General features: G+C 43.0%; 1 long non-coding RNA gene across 3 annotated transcripts in view; it reads left to right on the forward strand.

Moving 5' to 3' along the window:
- Positions 1 to 574: 574 nt before the first annotated feature.
- The window catches only part of LOC117092071, a 28035-nt gene continuing 5110 nt past the window's right edge, over positions 575 to 23499 (forward strand). The window contains exons 1-3 of one of the 3 annotated variants that reach the window (XR_004440618.1): positions 575 to 760; positions 4579 to 4704; positions 11838 to 11878. This is a non-coding gene — a long non-coding RNA (uncharacterized LOC117092071). Of the gene's footprint in view, positions 761 to 4578; positions 4705 to 8402; positions 8774 to 11837; positions 11879 to 23499 lie in introns of those variants that run through there. The other 2 variants (XR_004440619.1, XR_004440617.1) reach the window with 2 other exon arrangements.

Here is a 23499-nt window from a genome sequence, read left to right on the forward strand (position 1 = left end):
CATTAAAATACTAAAAAAATACTCAAGTGATGCCTTTGAAGAGTACAAACAAGGCATTGAGGGGAGGATTTGAGGGTTTATGGAGATCATCGTCTGAATACACATCAGCTCTGTGAAGGCAGAATTGTGTCTGCGTGGCTCAACATTTTACACCCAGGGTATATATAATAATATGGGCATAATAAATAGTGCAATAAATAACTGCTGAATGAAGGGGCTCGGCCAACCAGTATTTCTAGTACCTATTACATACCAAGCGGTAGCATTATTGACTGACATTATAAAAACATCCACTTATTTGGGTACCATGTGTTCAGCACAAACAAATCTAAGCCATACAACTCCATGAGGTAGGAAGTATTATCCCCACGTGGGCAAATAAAGAACCTGAATTTCGAGGACATTATTAAGTGTTTGGCCTCAGTTCTCATAACCAGTAAGTGGCAGAGTCAGCATTAGAACCTATGTCTCTCTCATGCCATCACCGAACTTGCTGGACTTCTCAACTCTGCTTGCTTCCTTGTGTATCATTAACCCCTATTCATGCAGATCAGCTTGTGCTGAGGAGAAAGGAATGAGCATTGTACCTTTTTCTTCTCTCAATCAGTTTAGAGAGGTGCACACATTTTCTTTTTCCTCCACTCATAACGAATCTCAGAATTCAAGGGCTGGAAGAAAATGTGGAAAATTCTTCTCTTGGTGCTGAAGGCTTGAGTGGAATTTGCAGAAGCCCCTTCCGGGAGCTCTAACTAGCTCTTTGGTAAGTGCAAGGGGGCAGAGTCTGCCTTGCCTGCCTGTCTGCCTACCTGCCTTCCTGCCTGCCTGCCTGCAGTCATTGCTGGCCTTGCTAATTACATCCCCTTTCATCTAAGGAGCTTCAAGAGCCTTTCTCCACTTAACTTGTTAATCTTCGCCCCATCCCTCTGATGCAGATGACAAGCTTAATTAGTCCTAGACAGAGACAACATAGAGCCAGGAGACAGTGGCAGAGCCAAAAGAAAAACACTGGATAGCTTATTCCTCCTCTCCTGGCTCATTGTCTCTCTTACTGAAAAAAATGTGTTTTCAGCTTTGTTTTGAATTGGCTTCTGCTCTATATTTTGGTAGCCCAATTCTAAAAATCAAGCCTAGTCAATTTGACTCTTAATGCATACATTTGGGTGTGCAAAAATATCGCATTGCTTTCTTTTTAGCTTTAAGTTCAGCTCAATCCAACATAAGCCCTCCATCTCTCTGGGCTGATGGGAGATTCCGTCTCAGCTGTCATTGGTGCTAACTGCATCTCACGCCCTTCAGAAGCAGTATCAGTTCTAGGGCCCATAAGCAGAGAAAAACTTCTCAGTGGTGGCTGCAGTCGTGGATCCCTGCTGGCAGTGGCTGAAATGCACATCATGTATGCTTTGAGGTCCCAGTGCTCTATTGCATGAGAAGGTGAGTGTAGTCAGCCATGCCAGGTGTCCAATGGCCACTCTATGTGGTGCTGCCAGGAAAGGAGGCTTGAGTGCCCTTTTGACCCCTCAGATCACTATCACCTCTGTACCTCAGAGAATCTGCCTCTGCCACTTAAGGCTCTCTCCTGCACTCCACTGCACTGTCTTCTTAATGGACACACTGCACTGTCTTCTTAATGAATTTTGGCTCTTACAAAAGCCGGAAGAGAAATTGTCTCTCAGCAGCTTTGGTTCAGTACATGCCCCTGAGGCAGAGGAAACTGGAGGGGCCCAGCAATCCTCTTGAGATGTATGTAGAGAGAGGAGGGCAAAACCCCAGATCTGTCTTTTTTACTTTATGGCAGAGAAAACAGAACGAAACATCCCCTGAATTTTCCTACCATCAAAGAAAGCAGTGTCCCCAAAGAGGAAGCAAGGAGTATTACTTTGCTACATTTGTCATCACAAAGTGCTACAGACTGGGTAGCTTAAACAAAAGAAATTAATTTTCTTGCAGTTCTGGAGGCTAGTTCCAAGATCAAGGTGCTGGGAAAATTGGTTTTTCCTGAGGCCTCCTTGCAGATGGCTGCCTTCTTCCTGTGTCCTCGAATGGCCTTTCTCTGTGCATGCGCATCCTTGGTGTCTCTTTTTTAATTTTGTTTTTGACACAGTGTCTCCCTCTGTTGCACAAGCTGGAGATCCTCCTGAGTAGTTAGGACTGCAGGCATGTGCTGCCACACCTGGCTACTTTTTGTTGTTGTTGTTGTTGATACAGGGTCTCACTGTGTTGCCCAGGCTGGTCTTAAATTCCTGGCCTCAAGTGCTCCTCCCACCTCAGCCTCCCAAAGTGCTGGGATTTCAGGCATGAGCCACCATGCTCAGTCCCTTCCTCTTATAAGAACACCAGTCATACTGGGTTAGATCCCACCCAGAAGGCCTCATTTAACTAAACCACCTCTTTGACGATCTTTCTCCAAATATGGTTATATTCTATGGTCCTGGAGATCAGGATGAATTTAGGGTGAGGGGGTGGACACAATTTAACCCATAACACAAGAGTTAATTGTATTAAAAAAAAAAACAACCCAGTCCACTCTCTTTGCCCTCTGTAAACTGCAGCCACCTCCTTTTAGGCTTTGGAGTCTACAGACCAGATTCAAGTTCCTGCTTCGACATTTCCTAGATGTCTGGCTTTAGGCAAGCTATTTAATATCTCCAGGCTACAGTGTCTCCATTCATAAAATTGTGCTAACAATAGTGTCTATCTCAGAAGGTGTTGAGACAGTATTGCTGAAACACTGAGCACAGTGACTGAAACACAGTAAGTGCTGCATAAGGAAAGCTACCTCCCACCCACCCCAGCCCTGATGAAATCTAACTCTGCCCTGAAGGCTGAGAATAGAGGCCCCTTTTCCTCAGAAGCCCTCCCTGAAGTTTCAGGCTTGGGTTGGGGGCATCACCTTGCTATTTTCCCAATCATAACACTTAACAACCTGGATTGTGAAGGTCAGTTTAATTGTCCCTGTTCCTTAGTGCAAGAAAATATCCATGAGGCAGGTCACCAGTCTCGTTTGTCTTCCTCAGAGTTGACTGTCAAAGGTGGGCAGGTTGGTTACTGTAGAAAAGACAAGAAAGCAGAGCTGGATGGATGTAGGAAAGTGAGGATACTTTAAAGCAGGGTCTCAGCCTATGCACTATTGACATTTGGGCGAGATAATTCTGTTGTAGGAGCTGCCCTGTGCATTGTAGGAGGGTTAGCAGCATCCACGCCTCTACCCACTAGGTGCCACTAGCACCTGCCCCCCAGCTATGGCAACTGAAAATATCTCGATACTGACAAATGTTCCCTTGGGAACAAAATTGTCCCCATTGAGAACCACTGGCTCAGAATGACTCTAAGGCTTAAGTCAGTGGTTCTCAAATGAGCATGCATTGGAGTCTCCTGCATTGGCGTCTCAGAAACACAAATTCCTGGGCCTCATCCCCAGAATTTCCGGTTCATTGTGTCTGGGGTGGGGCCTGAGAACTTGCATTTCTAACGAGTTCCTGGGTGCTGGTTGGGTGCCAGTTGGGAACCACTGTCTTAAAGGCCAACAAAGCTTTATTCTCTGTAACATTAAGTGAGTACTTTTTGGTCTCAGGCCAGAGTTGGCAGAGCAAAGAGAAATCCCACAGACTCGGGGTCCCGAGGAACACATTTACTTGAGACTCCCCTGAGTCTGTAGGCATCGAGGAGATGGCAGGGAGGGAGGCAGGGGTCAGCCTGGAGTCAGGAACAGCCCCACTGGGCAAAGGCAAGGTGATGGGAGGAGCCCTAATCCCTATCCCTGCCAGTCACACCCACAGAAAGTCCCAGCGTTCGACAACATTCATTCAATAAAGATTTGCCGAGCACAGCCAGGTACTCTTCTGGGCACCGCGATTCCATGAAGGACACAGTAGAAAAACATCGCTGCCTTCATGTAACTTGCTTTCTGATGTGGTGAGAAAGGAAATAAGAATGCTAAATAAATTGTGTAACCTGTTAGAAAGCAATATGTTCTATGAAAAAAATAAATGAGAGTAGATAAGATTGGAGGTGGGAGGGTGATTACAATTTTGAATAAGATGGCTAGCAGTGGTGTGCTGGTAAATGCTTAACAACTGGCTTTCTGCAGGAAAAAAGCCCTGATTTGTAACAATGGCCAATTTCAACGGTGGAAATATCCTTGCCATGGAAGATCAAAGCTATAAATTTTATTTATTTATTTAGAGACAGGGTCTTGCTCTATTGCACAGGCTGGAGTGCAGCGGAGCGATCGTAGCTCACAGCAGCCTTGAACTCCTAGGTTCAAGTGATCCTCCCACATCAGCCTCTACCTGGGCTGGGACTACAAGCACACATCACAGTACCTGGCTTATTTAAAGCTATGAATTCAACATCATTAAATGGGAAATTGGGAGTGCACATTAGCACAGTATTATGTAGTATACCTACCATACGGATGTAGTAGATGTAAATAACCTCAAGTGTAGGTAATAGTAAAATGTAAAATAATTAGGCAATGAGGTGTTTCGAGTATGTTTAAAACCTGGGCTGCTAATACAATTTATTTAGTTATAAATTCACAGAATTTAGTTTTCACTAATGTCTGTGTTTACTCACCAGCTAGCACATTTCCTGGAAATTTAACAATCAGCTCTTGTGAACTGGGACTAGCCAGCCCTGGCGTACCACTGGTGATTACGGAAGGCCTTGCTGAGAAAGGGACATCTGAACAGGAACCTGAAAGAGGTGAGGTGAAGGAATAAGGCCTGGGGACATCTGGGGACCAGCACTCACTGGGAAAAGCACTTGCCTGGGAAAAGCAGCATCTCAGGCTGATGTGTCCACATATCCATGCTCTTGTCCTTGCTGTGCCCTGAGCCTGGACAGTCTCTGTCCTCCTGATATGCTTAATGACAGCCTTCAAGGCCAGACTTCCAGATGACTGATAGCGTAGAATTCTTTATTTCTCCCAGGCCTCCTTACATCCTTTCTGGAAAAACAGGTGGCTATGAAGGTGGTATGAATAAATGAATGACCACAAGTAAACAATCAGTGTTCTTCTGTGATCCCATAGCACTTTGAACCCAGTTGTTTTTTAGCTCTTTACATTATTATCCTGTTCTTCTGTCCGTATCGGCCTCCCCCAGCACCCCATGGGGGTGCCCGATGTCAGGTGCATGAAAACACCTGGCTCATAGCTGACGTTCCATGAGAGCTTAGTTATTGAGTGGGTCACTATGACCTTAACCTGGGCTGGTTTAAGGCATGAGTGGGTTTTAGTGATTGCCCTTCTGTTGGGTGAAGTCCACAGGCTGAGGCCCTTCTGCTGCAGCAGCCTCGTTAACATGATGGCTCACCCCCTGGCCTGTGCAAGTGAGGCCAAGGAGAGTGTACCCAAGCAGGCCCCAGCCCCAGCCCCAGCTATTCACAACACCCACCACCTGTTGGGCCATGGCTTGGGGCTTCACTGAGGCTGTGTTACCTAACCCTTGCAGCAACCCAGCAGGTGGGGATCCTTATCCTCATGTTACCTATGAGGAAAATGGGAGGACAGAAAAATCACCCTGGTAGTAAGTGACAGAGCTTTCCCTTTGGTGCATAGGTTGGGGAAGAGCTGGTGGAATATTCTGTAGAATATTAACTGTAGTAATGCCAGGCAGCATGGGTGCATGCTCATTAGAACTGCAGCCACGCTTGGGAGCACAGCAGAAGAAATTAGTGATTCCACTTGGGGCAGGTGGTCAGGGAGCTCTTGGACACCATAGAAACCACAGCCTGAGCTCTGACTTCTGGGTGGAAAAGGTGTGGGGGCTCTGGGCCCTCTCACTGGAAACCTAGGTGTTGGTGGGACCTCAGAAGTGAGGATTTTCATGAAGCTGGCTCAGGATCTGGCCCCAAGTGCCTTATTTATTTATTTATGCACCAAAACAAGCTGAGGTAATATTTTTAAAATGTTAACTTATTTCCTCTGGTGTTTTCCTGTTAATGCAGTATGCGGGTCTGAGTCCACACCTCAGTGGAAGGGGTGTTAAGGATGAAAGCACAAATAGTGCCCCGCCCCCTCTGTCTTTCTGGTTTTGCTTTCTAAAACTTTGAGTCCTCAGTGGAACAAAGAGGACTGGATTAAGGTATCTCCAAAATGTCTGGGGAGAAACAGTAAAGAGAGACAGAAGGTTCCTCCCATCTAGCTGGGTTTGAGGAGGTAGAGGATGAAGTTAATAAGAGCAGGGTGGGCCAGTCTAACATGGGGAGTCCCCAGGCACTGCAGGTCCCCTAGAAAGTTTTGGGAAGCCCGAGGCGGGAGTGCTCTACCTCTTTCCTGGGAAGAACCCTGGGGGAAAGCAGGAAGATCCCATGAGGGAGTGGCTGCAGACCCAGAGGAGTCCTTTGCTCCAGCCTGGCATGGAGGGAGTCGAAGGATCCACTGCCCTTGTGAGGCATAGAGATGATAGAGGGCCCTGCCAGACCTCAGGGACTGTTGGGACAGGAACAATGCCTGTGGGCACTGCTTCCTTAGGACCAGCAGGATACTGGGAGTCTCATCAGAAGCCTAGCTGGACCAGTGAACTAAGAACCAGCTCCCATGTCTCTGCCCTGAGTCTTGGCGTGGCATGACTCACTGAAATTTAGCCACAATCCCAGGAAAGGGGGTGAGAGAAACCTCAAATGGATGACATTTCAGTTTCTGTTACCATGGGAGTATAGTGGCTTCAAGTAAAAATTAGGTCAAGTTACAGAGTCATAAACTGCAGAAAATATTTATCAAGCCCCTAAGACTTTAGGCACTGGAGTTGGGAGTGGGGAAAATCAGTAAATTGGGGACCTGTCAGCGGTCCCTCTGTCTACGTTCCTGAATTAGAAGTTATGCCAGGGGTTGGCTTCTATAGACGGTTCTCTGTATGCACGGTAGTACCACTGATGTGTGTTAGGCACTGATTTTATGCCAATCCTTGCACCAAGAACACCCTTCATCCTGTTTTAGACAGGTTCTTGGGGCTAAAAGACCAAGCACATTTTGCAATACCAAGTGGCTGTTTGGGGTTGAATCGTGTCCCCCAAAATATATGAAAGTCTTAACCCTGGTACCCGTGAATATGACCTAACATGGAAAAGCAGTCTTTGCAGATGATAAGATATGTTTGTTAGGGTGGGCCTAATGCAGTATGGCTGCATTCTTATAAAAGGGGGGAATTTGAAGATAGAGACAGACATGCATTCAGGGAGAATGCCATATGAAGATGAAGGCAGAGATCTGGGGGATGCACCTACAAGCCAAAGATTGCCAGCAAACCACAAGAAGATAGGAGAGAGGCACGGGACAGATTCTCCCTCATAGCCTCAGAAGGAACAGACTCTGTCAACACTCTGATCTCAGATTGCTGGCCTCCAGAACTGTGAGACAATAAACTTCTGAATGGCTTAAATAAATTTATGGCAGCCTAGGATACTAATAGAGTGGGTGACAATCCCACAAAGGGGAAAGATGACTTAAATACTCCTTCTCATCCACCAACACAACCCAATGGTCCTATAGGCACAACTACATCTAACAAATATTTTGGGTGTGTTTAAACATGGGCTAGTTATGAAGTAGAGGAAGAGATGGTTACCATGACAATAAATTTCTGAATGGCTTAAATAAACTTAAGTCACCAATCTGTGGTACTTTGTTATGGCAGCCAAGGATACTAATACAGTGGGTGACTTCAGAGGCTTTGACTTAAGCCATGGAGTCGTGAGCCACAGAGCTAACCACTATGCTGCTGTGCAGCTGGATTCTACAGAATAGAATGTCTCTTTTCTCTCTGCTCCATTAACCCTTCTTTACTTCTTCCCATATCCTTTGCACTATTTTTAATTGAAATCATCTCCATTCTTTCTTATCAAAGACATCACTCAAGTACCCTGTGATCCTTCCTCTCTGGGTCACTGGGAGTTCCAGAAACACCCCTTGTACTCTCGGACCCCAGAAATGTAGCTCATGCTGCTCCCTGCCTGAAATGCTCTCTACTGTCTGCCAGTGGCCATCTATTAAATCTGAATCATCCTTCAAGTCAGATTTACTGTCTCCCTCCTCTACCATCAACAGCATTAAAAACTAAGTCTTTGCACACTCAGAATTGTTGTTGGGAATGGACATAGCTGACTTCTTAAGTGCCTTAGATATTTCTAGAAGGTCCCAGACAGCAGGTGCTTTAAAACTTCCCCACATTCTAAGACAACTGAATCTGTGACTTTAACCTGGAGTTCTTCACCCCTTCTTTCTCTTCTGGTTTCTCAAATTTGCCTGCCCATGAAAAAGAAATATCTTCAAATGACTCTATACTTGGCATATATCTACCCCATTAACAGATTTTTTTCAATCCAGGCAAGAAACCCTTATTCCACTTCCTTCCTAGCTCCTTCCTGTATTTTAACAAGGTTTTGTCATCTCCTTGTGCTAGCCTCAGCAGAGATGATTTGGCTGGATGAGCATTTTATTTTGGCATTTGAAGATGGTGTTGGTGGAGCCTTCCATCCGTATACTATAAAAGAATACAAGCAGAACTAAACCATCCAGTTTCAGGTCCTGGATCCTCTCCACTTTCAGATTAAGGCAGAAATCCTGCTCCTCCAAAACTGCAGCGTGGCCAGTGCCCTGAGAGCAGACGAGTAGGGAGCCAGAACTACCGTGGCCGCCTCTGCGCAGTGGAACACTGGCCCTTGACAGCTGCAGGGGTCTGGAGGAGCTGCTGGCCTGGTGCTTTGCAGGGCTTGTGCTGAGAACTCTTCTCCTTTTTTGGAAAACAAATCAAATCCTGCAAGGAAACCTCAGCCTGGACAGATTTTCCTTGAGAAGAATCCACTCTGATGTGTGCCTCTCCTTGGTGGCTTTCTGCCACAACCTTTGAAAGTTAGGGCCACTTTGTGCTGCTGTAGGCCACTTCTCTGAGGAGCCCCAGAGTCTCTGAATCTTACAAGTGCTAACTGAAAGAAGCCTGCACTTGCCTAACAAAGGGGAAAGATGACTGAATACTCCTTCTCATCCACCAAGACGGCCCAGTGTTCCCATAGACGCAATTACATCTAACAAGTATTTTGGGTGTGTTTAAAGCATGGGCTAGTTATGAAGGAGAAGAAGGGATGGTGGGTGCCTTCTCATTTGCTTTTAAAATTCTGTATTTGACAGGAATACTCTGTGCTGGTATAATGACGGGACTCTAGAGAACAGTAGTTTTTATAGGATAAAAATTTAGTTCTGGCTGGGCGTGGTGACTCACGCCTATAATCCCAGCACTTTGGGAGGCTGAGGCGGGCCGATCATTTGAGTTTAGGAGTTCGAGACCAGCCTGGCCAACATGGTGAAACGCTGTCTCTACTAAAAATAGAAAAAAATTAGCTGGGCATGGTGGCATGCGCCTATAGTCCCAGCTACTTGGGAGGCTGAGGCAGGAGAATCGCTTGAATCCAGGAGGCGAGGATGCAGTGAGCCGAGATCACACCACTGCACTCCAGCCTGGGAGAGAGTGAGACTCCACCTCAAAAAAAAAAAAAAAAAAAAAAAAAGAAGAACAAAGGAAAAAAGTTTAATTCTGCTTCATGGACTAGCCCAGAGGTTGTCTGGTAGTCAGTAGTCTGATAGGATGGTCCTGCTACTCTCATTGTATCTTTCCCTGCTCAGGGTCTCACTCAAACCTCTGTATTCCAGTCAAAGGAAAGAGAGAAACAAAAGTTTTGCCCAGGGTTCTCACATCCCATTCGCCCAATACTAGCAGCATGGCCACCTCCAGTTGCAGGGATATTGGGAAATGTAGTCTCCAGTGGCATGCCTATGTGCCTAGCTAAAAATAAAAAAATTATATCATTGAAGAACAGATATTAATGGACAAGTCCTAGTCTCTGCCACACTTTCTTTCACTTATTCACCCACTCAAGGAATTACTTACTGCGTGCCAGCCATATGTTTGGCACTGTTTTTACTCAGTTGCTTATAATCCGGCAAGGTATATGAACACATGTTCAGCTAAAGTCACATTGTGCTGCATTCTCTAATAATTCAAACGCTGTGGATCTTCAGGGAAGAAAGGGCTCGTTTCTGTCCGGAGAGATTTGTCCATTTGTTTACAGATTTATTGAGCACTGTGGTCAGCAGCCTGAAGATGGTCCCCAGTGATCTCCACCTTCCAGAATTCACATCCTTGTGCAATCTCCTTTCCTTGAATGTGTGCTGGACCTAGTGACTCACTTCTAGCAAATAGAATACAACAAAAGTGACAGAATGTCACTTTTGAGATTAGGTTACAAGAGGACTGTGACTTCTACCTCACTCTTTCTCAGACTTCAGTCTGGGGAAATCCAGCTGCTGTGTTTTGAGTAACATTATGGAGAAATTTGTGTGGCAAGGAAATAATATCTTCAGTCAACAGTCAGCAAGGATCCTAACATTTGCCAATACCACATGACTGAGCTGGAAAGTCAATTTTCTGAGGACTGCCAACAGCCACCCGAGTGAGCTGGGAAACAGACTCCCCTCTGCCGTTGACCCTTGAGATTGTAGCCTGACAGACACCTTGACTACAGCCTTGTGAGAGATCTGCACCCCAATCACCCAACTAAGCTGCACCTGTTCCTGAATTTCTGACTCAGAGAAACTGTGAGATAATAAATATTGTGATTTTCAAACGCTAAGTTTTGGGGTAATTTGTTATGCAGCAATAGATGACTGATACAAGTACCTACTATTTTCAGGTAGTATGTGAGGCCATAAAAATGTGAAAAATGAGTGATGCTTTATTTTGTCACTGTGTCTGGGGAGAGGGAAAGACAGCAATATATATACAAACATGGTGCTTATGATAGAAGGTGGTCATTGCAGTGATGGAGAGGTGCTGAGTGTGAAATAGGAGCACAAAGGAAGAGCTCCTTATCCAGAGGAGGAAAGGAGATGAGGAGAGACATCCTGGAGAACACAAACATTTTCAGAGAAAATTGAGGGAGGCGTCATTCTATGGAGAGGGGACAGAGCGACTAATGCCTGGAGGGGAAACGGTACAGAATCTGCTTGGGGATGGAGTGCTATCATTTGTATGTACAACATAGAGGTAAAGGAAGATGAGGCTGGAGAAGTGACTAGAAACTAACCTAGTCTCATGCCAGCAATTTATTTCTATTTATTTATTTACTTTGAGATAAGGTCTCACTTTGTCACTCAGGCTAGAGTGCAGTGGCATGATCTTGGCTCGCTGCAGCCTCTGCCTCCTGACCTCAAGTGATTCTCCCACCTCAGACCCCAAGTAGCTGGGACTACAGGTGCCCACCACCATGCCTCGCTAATTTTCTTTCTTTTTTTTTTTTGTATTTTTTGTACAGATGGGGTTTTGCCATGTTGCACAGGCTGGTCTTGAGCTCCTGAGCTCAAGTGATCAGCCCACCTTGGCCTCCCAAAGTGCTAGGATTACAGGCGTGGGCCAGCGCGCCTGACCCATTAATTTATTTTTAAATAATCAATATTATGAAATCCTGCCTTGAGTGAAAGGAGGTAAAAACAAAAGAGTTAATGAAGGAACTAGCATGTTCTCAATAGTCCAACACCTGAATTTTAAGAAGCCAGTTTCAGTTACCTATAAAACACCAACAAGTGTAATTTGTTTCATTGTTTTTCTCATAAAATTTGAGCCAGGAACAGTTGACATATTTCCATTGAATAATTGTGGTTCCTATTGAGAAACCAGCTTAGACAAGCTGTTTGACCGATTTACAACTGGGAAATCGACCCTTTCAGCTTCAGGGTCTCATGAGTCAATATTTTGAAAATCTGAGAAGTTTGGGAAGAATTGTATGTTTGCTGCTGTTGTTGTTTGTTTGTTTGTTTTGAAACAAGATCTCACTTTGTCACCCAGGCTGCAGTCAATGGCGTGATTTTGGCTCACTGCAGCCTTGACCTCCTGGGCTTGAGCAATCCTCCTACCTCAGCCCCTCAAGTAGCTAGGACTACAGGTGTGTAGCACCACACCCTGCTAATTTGTGTGTGTGTGTGTGTATTTTTTGTAGAGACAGGGTTTTGCCATGTTGCTCACGCTGGTCTCAAACTCCTGGCCTCAAGTGATCCTCCCTGCTCAGCCTGCCAAAGTGCTAGGATTCCAGGTGGGAGCCACCAAGCCTGACCTGGTTGATTATCTTTTTCCTTTCTTTCTCTCCCTCTCTCCCTCCTTCTTTCCCTCCTTCCTTCCTTTCTTCCTCTCTCTCTCCTTCCCTTTCTTTCAATTTTGCAGAATATTGAAGGCTCCAATAACATTTCTAGACTCTAAACCTCAGCTTTGCAAGGCATGAAGAGGAAACCAAAGCATTCCTCTCTCCCCTGAGAGAAGGATTAGCTCTAAAGATTTTTAAACTAGCTCTCAGAAGGTTCTCTGGATCATTACTGCTCACAAGTGCATCTAATGACTCAGTAGATAATGAGGTTATTTGAATGAAGATGACTACAACACTATGCTTGTGGGTACGATTGGCCTAGAATAGGAGAAATTTTAAAAATTAACCTTAAACTTAAAATATTTTACAATATCACTTCAAAATGATTTTCTGTATCTAAAATCCTTATTTATTTATTTATTTATCTATTTATTTATTTATTTTTTGGAACAGGGTCTCACTCTGTCGCCCAGGCTGGAGTACAGTGGTACGGTCTCGGCTCACTGCAACCTCTGCCTCCTGGGTTCAAGTGATTCTCCTGCCTCAGCCTCCTGAGTAGCTTGGATTACAGGCACATGCCACCACACCCAGCTAATTTTTGTATTTTTAGTAGAGATGGGGTTTCACCATGTTAGCCAGGCTGGTCTTGAACTCTGACCTCAAATGATCCACCTGCCTCAGCCTCCCAAAGTGCTGGGATTACAGATGTGAGCCACTAGGCCCAGCCTAAAATCCATAATGAAATAATGTTCAGGTGCCCCCTCGCCTGTGGTGCGCACAGTTCCTTGAAGCTGGGGTCTGTACTTGTGCTCGTGCTTGTGGGAGCAGGGGTTTTGAGTAGACTCCTAGAAACAAAATATCACCTGCTGTGTTGGGTTTTGCTGGAGGCTGCATACACCCCTTCCAAATGGAATTGGGCAGCCCTCTCATATGATGAAGTTATTTCTTCCTCTGTCCCCCATACATGAGTGTCTTGTGTTGCAATTACCCCCTGCAGGAATGATACTAAAATATTATCAAGCAAAAAGACAAATGCATTGGCCAATCAGAATGGACATAGTGCTTGCTGGAGAAGCATCCTGGGGTCTCTCTTCTATGCCAGTTATTATCCATTTCGTAGGGAGATCTGGGGGCTCCAGAGGAGGGACTAGGTGACAAGGTGTTTCTCAGGGGCTCAGGGGCTCCTACGGGGTTCAAATTTGTACAAGTTGAATAATGTTGTGGTTTTGTTTTTTGTTTTGAGACAGGGTCTCACTTTGTTGCCCAGGCTGGAGTGCAGTGGTGTGAACACTGTTCACTGCAGCCTTGACCTCCGGGGCTCAAGCGATCCTCCTGCCTCAGCCTCTTGAGTAGCTGGGACTATAGGTGTGCACCACTATGCATAATTTTTGATTTTTCTGTAGAGACAGGGTTTTGCCAACACCTAGGTTTAAGCGATCCACCCGCCTCTGCCTCCTGAAGTGCTGGGATTACAGGTGATTAATGTTTTAATGTCTGTCTTCCCCACCAGACCATGAGCAGCTTGAGGGTATGAGCTCTATTTTAGTAGTCTTTAGTATCTCTACTATCTAATACAACGTCAGTCCCTAGTAGGCACTTAGTAAATATTTACTGTGCAAAATGGAAATATGCCTGTTTAAACATTTGGTGTTTGTTGGGGACTCTGCCTTAAGCTAGATACTGCCCTAGACAATTTGGGGGATGTAAACAGAATTAAGAGTTGGCATTTATCTTTGATGAGTTTTCAGTCTAGTTAGCGGACTCTAGTAGAAACTGTCTTGTTCATCTTGGTTGCCCAGTGCCTGATGCAGTGCCTGGCACATAGCAAGCACTCAGTAAACATTTGTTGTGAATTCACGTGTCTGAGCTAGAAGGGTTGCTTCAGACTGGTCATTCTTTGTCTACCCCTCCAAATCTGCCAGCCCAGCAAACTCAGCTCCACAGAATTACTCCCAGTGATCCAACAAACTGTTACAGTTAGCCAGGAACAAAAGCCACTAGGAAAATAATGCATCACTTTTCATCTGGATGTTTCCAAAGGAACTGAAGTATTAAAGTCACAGTTGTCCCAATCAGATCATCTTTTCAAAGGAATTACAGGGTTGTGAGCCAACAGTAACCACATACACCTTTGCAGTAATCAGAACCAGCGTTCTCAATGCTGAAAGCAAAATCAAGTAAACAAGGTTGTGTTGTGGACTTCCTTGACCCAGACTTTCAGGAAGGAGCTGACACACTGCCCAGACTCGCGCTCACCCACATCGCTCAGAAGCCAAACAAACTCGAGAAGCTCGTGTTTTCCCAGCTGTATGATGCACTCACTTCACCAAGTGACTGGCCAGAAAACAAGAAAAAGAAAAAAGAAAAATCCCTCGTTCAGACCAGTCAGGAGAAGAATTGCTTCAGCTGGCCTTTGCTTTTTATTTTCATGAATTATCAAGAAATCTAAAAATGGAGAAAGTTAGATCTATGACTTTTAGTCACTTAAAAGGAAACAAAATATTATTTTTTCTTTTAGAGAGCTGATCGTGTTATTACGCTGCCTTAAAACTTCAGTGGCTTTCTATCTTATAATCTTCAAACCCCTTGGTATCACTTCCAGGTCTTTCATAACTTGTTTAAAACAATCTTTCTAGCCACATCTGCCTCCTTTCCTCCTTTCCTCCACATCTGCTCAACAACTGAAAGCTGTTCTTGAACTTTGCCAGGCTCCTGTGGTCTTAAATACTGCATGTGCTTTCTTCCCTACATGCTTTTTTGTTCATGCTATTCCTTTTGCTTGGAATACCCTTCCTTGTCTTGATCACTAGGAGAACTACAACTCATCCTTCAAGACGAGTTCAAATGGCACTGTTACGCATCCCAACAGCAGATTTAGCTTCTCCTTCAGCTGTCTCCTCTTAGGACTACTTTGTATGTACCTCTCACTGCACTTGCTCTCTATATCATTCATCCACTCATTCAACAACATTCATTGTCTTTGTACTTTGTACCAGATACTATGTGAGGTGTTGAGGATCCAAGTGTAGAAGTCCCTATCTAGTAGGGCATGCAGACAAGTAAATTGATGGTTATGAGACAGAATTGTGTTTTTGGTAAAGGTAAGCACAGGTTGCTTTGGAAAATCCGAGGAGGATCACATACGCCAGTCTGATTGGAGGGAGAGAATCCAAAGGGCTTCTTGGAGGAGATGACACCGGAACAGTGTAAAGAACCAGGGGTTTTTGTGTCCATTCTTGGCAGAGCACTCCTGGAGAAAAGAGTTAATCATAGCTCATATCAAATTAAGTCGTTTATTCTATACATGGTCATTGAACTCTTTGCTAGGAGACAAACACTCCCAGGAGCAGCTTAGGAACGAGGCAGAAGCAGTCAGGAGTGAGAGAAGTGGATAAGAAAAATATGAGAGGAAATCAATGATGAGTCTCAGGTTTCTAGTTTAGGCGAATGGGTGGTAGTGGATTAGGGCTGGCACGTGCAGCTGGGCAGGTTGTGGACTCACAGATGCAGAAGGAGAGGCAAGTTCAATGAAGAAGAGCCTTACACTTGATCCCACAGTACCACCACTTAATATATGATGTTGGAATGGACCACAATTGACACAATGGTTTTGTTTTATTAAAAGCAAGCCTTGGCTAGGTGCAGTGGCTGACGCCTATAATCCCAGAACTTTGGGAGGTCAAGGCAGGTGGATCATTTGAGGTCAGGAGTTTGAGACCAGCGTGGTCAACATGGTGAGACCCTGTCACTACTAAAAATACAAGAATTAGTCAGACGTGGTGGTGCTCACCTGTAATCCCAGCTACTTAGGAGGCTGAGGTTGGAGAATTACTTGAACCTGGGAGGCAGAGGTTCCAGTGAGCAGAGATCATGCCATTGCAATCCAGCCTGGGTGCCAACGTTTAATAAAAAAAACAAAAAAAAAACCCAAAGGCAAGCCTATTCTTTCTTGAGTGAATCAAAAAATCCACTTTCCTGCTATATTCACTTGGCTCCTTAATTTTCACACATAAAAAATCTCTACTGTGAATCACTCATGTCTTCTCCACATCCCTCTGCCTTTAGACCATTTTGACATGTCTACCAGAGATTTTAGGATTTCCTGCTTAAATGAAGCTTGGAAACTAGGTATAAAACTGAATACTCAGTTATTAATCTTGTTAATAATGGGGTTATTAGTATAATAGTATTAAAAACATCCATTATTATTAAATTCATAACCAAAAATTGCCTTTAGTTTTTAGAATTATTTCAAGCTACAATTTGATCATCTCATAATAGGGGTAATGCCTTTTTTTTTTGAGATGGGATCTTGCTCTGTCTCCAAGGCTGGAGTGCAGTGGCATGATCTCTGCTCACTGCAACATCTGCCTCCCAGGTTCAAGCAATTCTCCTGCCTCAGCCTCCAGAGTAGCTGAGATTACAGGCGTGTACCAGCATATCCCCGCTAATTTTTGTATTTTCAGTAGAGACGGGTTTCACCATATTGGCCAGGCTGGTCTCTAAATCCTGACCTCAAGTGATCTACCCACCTGGGCCTCCCCAAGTGCTGAGATTACAGGCATAAGCAACAGCGTCCAGCCCAATAATGTCATTTTAACCCCAAATTTTATTTTCCTTTTATTGTATTTTTTTCTTTTATATAGTGGAAGAAATCTCAGCAGGAATTTTGATCACCAAAGATCTTTTACTAAAGCTAATCCTTTCAAAATAATTGAAATACATCCTTATGTACCCTCAATAATTTCCTCCTCAAAGTTTGGCTCTTTCTAAAACATGCCTTGGGTTGCCATTTGACTTCCTGTTACATTTAGACAAAAACATAAATCTTTTAGTAAATATACTGCTTTAAGATGTATCCAGGCCTCTCAAAATCAGCTCTTTATTATTCTTGATTGCTATTCTTTGCCTTTTCCATCTCTTTCTAGAACTGCAGGGCCCCAACATATGTATCTCACAAAAATAGAAAATATAGTCTACAAAAGACAGCTGGGGTGGAAAATGTAGCGATCATCCCTTTGTCATTGCCTATTTTTTCTCTTCAGCCTCACTGGCAACATATTTAATTTGCTTTTTATTATGAGCCCTATCCTCTTTTTTTTCTGTATTTTGTTCTTCAAATGTACTTCTCTTTGAAGCTGTTTATTATGGACTGTATTTTCTTTTTTAAAAACATTTCAACTTTTATTTTAGATCGGGAGTACGTGTGCAGATTTGTTACATGGTTATATTACATGGTTCTGAGATTTGGGGTGTGATTGACCCCATCACCCAGATAGTGAGCATGGTACCCAGTAGGTAGTTTTTCAACCCTTGACCTTCTCTCTCCCTTCCCCCATAGTAGTTCCCAGTGTCTATTGTTGCCATCTTTATGTCCATGAATATCCAGTGTTTAACTCCCACTTATAAGTGAGAACATGCAGTATTTGGTTTTCTATCCTTGCATTAATTTGCTTAGAATAATGGCCTCTAGCAGCATCTATGTTGCTGCAAAGAATATGATTTCATTCTTTTTTATGGCTGCGTGTATTATCTTCTTATTCACACAGTTTAGATGAAATCTGATTAATAGATTAATAACGTTGAATTCCAAACATCTACCTTGTGATTGAGAGAGGTTTGTCTTTGCATGGCCTGTGTGTAAAGGTTTGCCAGGTACATGTGTAATACGCAAGGTAGTGTTATAACCAGCCTTTTAAAGAACAAATGATTATTGGTAGAAGCATTATTTCCACAATACCATTCTTGATTACTTGACATTTTTATCTGTTCATGAAAATAGATCCTCTAAGGCACTTATCTCCAAATCTTTGCCTGTATACTCTTCCATAAAATTTAAAAATGATATACCCTCATCTATTTTTTAACTTAAATATCTAAAAAATTTTGTGATAAATTGAGATCATTGCAAAGGAGATAATTTCTTTTTTTTTCACTTATTTATCTTTATTATTATACTCTAAGTTCTATGGTATATGTGCACAACGTGCAGGTTTGTTACATATGTATTCATGTGCCATGTTGGTGTGCTGCACCCGTTAACTCGTCATTTACATTAGGTATATCTCCTAACGCTATCCCTCCCGCCTCGCACCACCCCACGACAGGCCCCACCACAACAGGTGTGTGATGTTCCCCACCCTGTGTCCAAGTGTTCTTATTGTTCAATTCCCACCTATGAGTGAGAACATGTGGTGTCTGGTTTTCTGTCCTTGCGATAGTTTGCTCAGAATGATGGTTTCCAGCTGCATCCATGTCCCTACAAAGGACATGAACTCATCTTTTTCTTATGGTTGCATAGTATTCCATGGTGTATATGTGCCACATTTTCTTAATCCAGTTATCACTGATGGACATTTGGGTTGGTTCCAAGTGTTTGCTAATGTGAATAGTGCCACAGTAAACATACGTGTGCATGTATCTTTATAGCAGCATGATTTATACTCCTTTGGGTATATGCCCAGTATTGGGATGGCTGGGTCATATGGTATTTCTAGTTCTAGATCCTTGAGGAATCGCCACACTGTCTTCCACAAAGATTGAACTAGTTTACAGTCCCACCAACAGTGTAAAAGCATTTCTATTTCTCCACATCCTCTCCAGCACCTGTTGTTTCCTGACTTTTTGATGATCACCATTCTAACTGGTGTGAGATGGTATCTCATTGTGGTTTCAATTTGCATTTCTTTGATGGCAAGTGATGATGAGTATTGTTTCATGTGTCTGTTGGCTGCATAAATGTCTTTTTTTGAGAAGTGCCCATTCATATCCTTTGCCCACTTTTTGGTGTGGTTGTTTGATTTTTTTCTTGTAAATTTGTTTAAGTTCTTTGTAGATTCTGGATATTAGCCTTTTGTCAGATGGGTAGATTGTAAAAATGTTCTCCCATTCTGTATGTTGCCTGCTCACTCTGATGGTAGTTTCTTTTGCTGTGCAGAAGCTCTTTAGTTTAATTAGATCCCATTTGTCAATTTTGGCTTTTGTTGCCATTGCTTTTGGTGTTTTAGTCATGAAGTCCTTGCCCATGCCTATGTCCTGAATGGTATTGCCTAGGTTTTCTTCTAGGGTTTTTATGGTTTTAGGTCTAACATTTAAGTCTTTAATCCATCTTGAATTAATTTTTGTATATGGTGTAAGGAAGGGATCCAGTTTCAGCTTTCTACATATGGCTAGCCAGTTTTCCCAGCACCATTTATTAAATAGGGAATCCTTTCCCCATTTCGTGTTTTTGTCAGGTTTGTCAAAGATCAGATGGTTGTAGATGTGTGGTATTATTTCTGAGGGCTCTATTCTGTTCCATTGGTCTATATCTCTGTTTTGGTACCTGTACCATGCTATTTTGGTTACTGTAGTGATGAAGTATAGTTTGAAGTCAGGTAGCGTGATGCCTCCAGCTTTGTTCTTTTGGCTTTGGATTGTCTTGGCAATGCAGGCTCTTTTTTGGTTCCATATGAATTTTAAAGTAGTTTTTTCCAATTCTGTGAAGAAAGTCATTGGTAGCTTGATAGGGATGGCATTGAATCTATAAATAACCTTGGGCAGTATGGCTATTTTCACAATATTGATTCTTCCTGTCCATGAGCATGGAATGTTCTTCCATTTGTTTGTGTCCTCTTATTTTGTTGAGCAGTGGTTTGTAGTTCTCCTTGAAGAGGTCCTTCACATCCCTTGTAAGTTGGATTCCTAGGTATTTTATTCTCTTTGTAGCAATTGTGAATGGGAGTTTACTCATGATTTGACTCTCTGTTTGTCTGTTATCGGTGTATAGGAATGCTTGTGATTTTTGCACATTGCTTTTGTATCCTGAGACTTTGCTGCAGTTGCTTATCAGCTTAAGGAGATTTTGGGCTGAGACGATGGAGTTTTCTAAATATACAATCATGTCATCTGCAGACAGGGACAATTTGACTTCCTCTTTTCCTAATTGAATACCCTTGATTTCTTTCTCTTGCTTGATTGCCCTAGCCAGAACTTCCAACACTATGTTGAATAGGAGTGGTGAGAGAGGGCATCCCTGTCTTGTGTCAGTTTTCAAAGGGAATGCTTCCAGTTTTTGCCCATTCAGTATGATATTAGCTGTGGATTTGTCATAAATAGTTCTTATTATTTTGAGATATGTCCCATCAATACCTAGTTTATTGAGAATTTTTAGCATGAAAGGCTGTTGAATTAAGGAGGTAACTTCTGACATATTATAAATAGTACCATTTAAAAATAAAGCTCTTATATTACTCTCTTGGCCAGGCATGGTAGCTCATGCCTGTAATCCCAGCACTTTGGGAGGCCAAGGTGGGGGGACCATTTGAGGTCAGGAGTTTAAGACCAGCTTGGCCAGTATGGCAAAACTACGTCTCTACTAAAAATACAAAAATTAGCCAGGCATGGTGGTCTGTGCCTGTAATCCCAGCTACTTGGGAGGCTGAAGCAGGAGAATTGCTTGAACCCAGGAGGCGGAGGTTGCAGTGAACTGAGATCACACCACTGCACTCTAGCCTGGGTGGCACAATGAGACTCTGTCTCAAAAAATTAAAAATAAATAAATAAATAAAGCTCTTACATTATTCTTTTAAATGCCAAAGAATTCTGAATACCACAGCAATTTGACATCAGCTATTGTGATTTGATATCCATCATCTAGTTAAAATTATATAAACAAGCTCTTTAATATACATTTTCATCATTTTTCTCCATTTCACTTCTACACAGAAGTTCATTCTAATATAATAATGTTCAAAAACCTTTTATTTATCATTCTATTATACTTTTCTACTTCTACAACAAAACAAAAAAAAATAAGTTAAATGCTGCAAGTGTTTTAAATTTTTTCCAAATTTAGTTATGATTAGCACAGAATTAACTAATACAACAGAGAAATATTATAAGTTTTTATGCATAATTGTTAAACAAAAAAAGTTTGTTTAAACTTTTTATTTAAAAAAATAAAATTAGAATTACATTTATTGATAAGCTGAGTAGCACTTTTCCTCACCTGCTTCTTGTATCCATGAATGAATTATTTATTGTTAGAATGAGACAGGGTGTAGTATCCATTCTATTTCTATTTGTTATTTTTACAGATAGAAACGTTGAAAACCTGTGTTCACATAAGTAAGTAGGTAGGAATGGATTTCATAGCATTGACACTTAAGTTTAAACTATTTCATAGATATAAGACAAAGATCACATAGTCATTTACCACAAAGATGTTTTAAATGATCTATCAGCTGACAATTCAGTTATGATCTCCTTCAATTCTGTTGAAAGCAAAGAATTGAAAACCACATGACTTGCAAATAGATTTATTTCTCAGTCATTAGAATCGAGTTAAATACTGATATTTGGAAGTGTCCTTTTTTTTTTTTTTCTTTCTGAGACAGGACGCCACTCTGTCACCCATGTTGGAGCACAGTGGCACCATCACAGCTCAGTGCAACCTCTGCCTCCCAGGCTCAAGCCATCCTTATACCTCAGCCTCTCAAGTAGCTGGGACTACAGGCACGTGCCACCGTGCCCAGCTAATTTTTGTAATTTTTGTGGAGACGGGGTTTTGCCATATTCCCCAGGCTGGTCTTGAACTCCTAGATTCAAGGGATCTGCCTACCTCAGCCCCCCAAAGTGTTGCGATTACAGACATGAGCCACCGTACCCAGCCTGGAGTTGTCCTTTTGTAGCACAGAGATTTCTCCACCTTGGAGCAATGCCCCAGGGTAAGTCTGGTCAGCAGTCAGGTGTGATCTTCTTTTGTAAGGTGGGAGAATGAACCTAATGAGGGAACAGGAAGGAGAGGAGGACCAGAAGAAAGAGTCCTCACACATACTAATTTTTGGAAAGTGTTCTTATCATAGTTCAGGATCTGTAATTGATTCTTTAAAATCCTTTGGAAAGTCCTCAAACAGTATACCAATTCAAAAACCACTGTTACAAAGATTTCTGCCGAGTATCGTCATTTGTTAACTTTTTTTATTTATTTATTTCTCAGAAGACCTATTAATATCTGAAAGAGCCAACATTCTTGGAATACTCCCTGGGAAATGCTACTTTAAAGATTTGATTAATAAATCTTAATTGGCTCCCCAATTAGATAATAAAATCTACAGCTGTGAGCCAGAGGTTGTTGAAGTTGTAGGAGAACATATATGATGATGATGATGATGATGACAATATTGATAGCTATTACTGATTACGTTAGTTTCGTATAGCAAAGACCAACCCTAACAAACACAAGTGAATACCAGCAATGAGGTACTTGTCTCACACAACAATAAACTCCTGGCCAGGTAGCCCTGGAGTAAAACAGTAGCTCAACAAGGTCATCAAGCACCCAGCTCTTTCTCTCCTGCCACTTCATCAACCTTAGCCATGAACCTTGTGCTTGTTGCCTCATGACATCAAGAGGGCTGCTCTACCTCCAGCCTCATAGTTAAGTTCCAGGCACCAAGAGAGAGGGGGGCAGAGAGAGAGAAAGGAGCAAGGACTTGTGGCTTAGAAGCTTTGCCTTTTTATTTGGAAAAGTCAAGGACAGGTACTTACATCTCACTGGCCATAGCTGAGTTTTGTGGCCACCCCCAGCTGCAGGGAAGCTGGGAGTTTGGGTATTTCCTCTTCAACACTTTCTAGTAGAGGAAAGCAAAGAAGAAGGTGTTTGAGAAGGGATTTTGAATGAACCAGTTTACAGGATCTGTCACATCCTTCTATTCTGAGCTAGACATTTTACACATATTACATTTATTATAACAATCCTATGTGATAGGTTTCTTATCCCCATTTTCCAGACAAGGAAATGAAAACTCACTGAGGTAAAGTAACCTCACAAGGTACCATAACTGATTTGTGTGAAAAAACTGGGATTGGAACAGTTCTTCTGGCACTAAAGTCTGTGCTTTCCATCTCTGACCACCGCATGGGCTGTTTTGCTCATACATTCCACGTCCTTCATAGCGCAAGACCTAGAAAGTTCTATGGGAGTGCAGAGACTCCCAAAGCCTGTGCCAAGAGCAGAGGAGTGGGGTAGGCAGGAGAGAATAAGAAAGACTCCCTCTGCCCCTCTTCCCCTCCCCCACATAACTTAATCTTGACAAGAGCGGGTCACAGGAGGGAAGGGCAGGGAAGGAAGCAGCACCTCTCCGCTGGGAACAGGCCACTGGGGCTCCTTTTCTGATTCTGACCCTGGACTTTTAAGTCACCTGGACTCTGCAGGCCTCAGTCTCTCCACCTTGCTCTTCAGAGTGTATTGCCATGATTTAAGACAAATTCCCAGGACCTATGCTTGGGAGACTGCAGAATTGTGGTCTTGTGGGAAGTGAGTGTGATCTCTCCTGAGGCAGCGTCCCCATGCTCCGGAAGCTGTACCTTAGAATCCACCTGGCGTGA

Source organism: Trachypithecus francoisi, unplaced genomic scaffold (genome assembly GCF_009764315.1).
Source record: "Trachypithecus francoisi isolate TF-2019V2 unplaced genomic scaffold, Tfra_2.0 Lachesis_group12, whole genome shotgun sequence".
Classification (NCBI taxonomy): Eukaryota; Metazoa; Chordata; class Mammalia; order Primates; family Cercopithecidae; genus Trachypithecus; species Trachypithecus francoisi.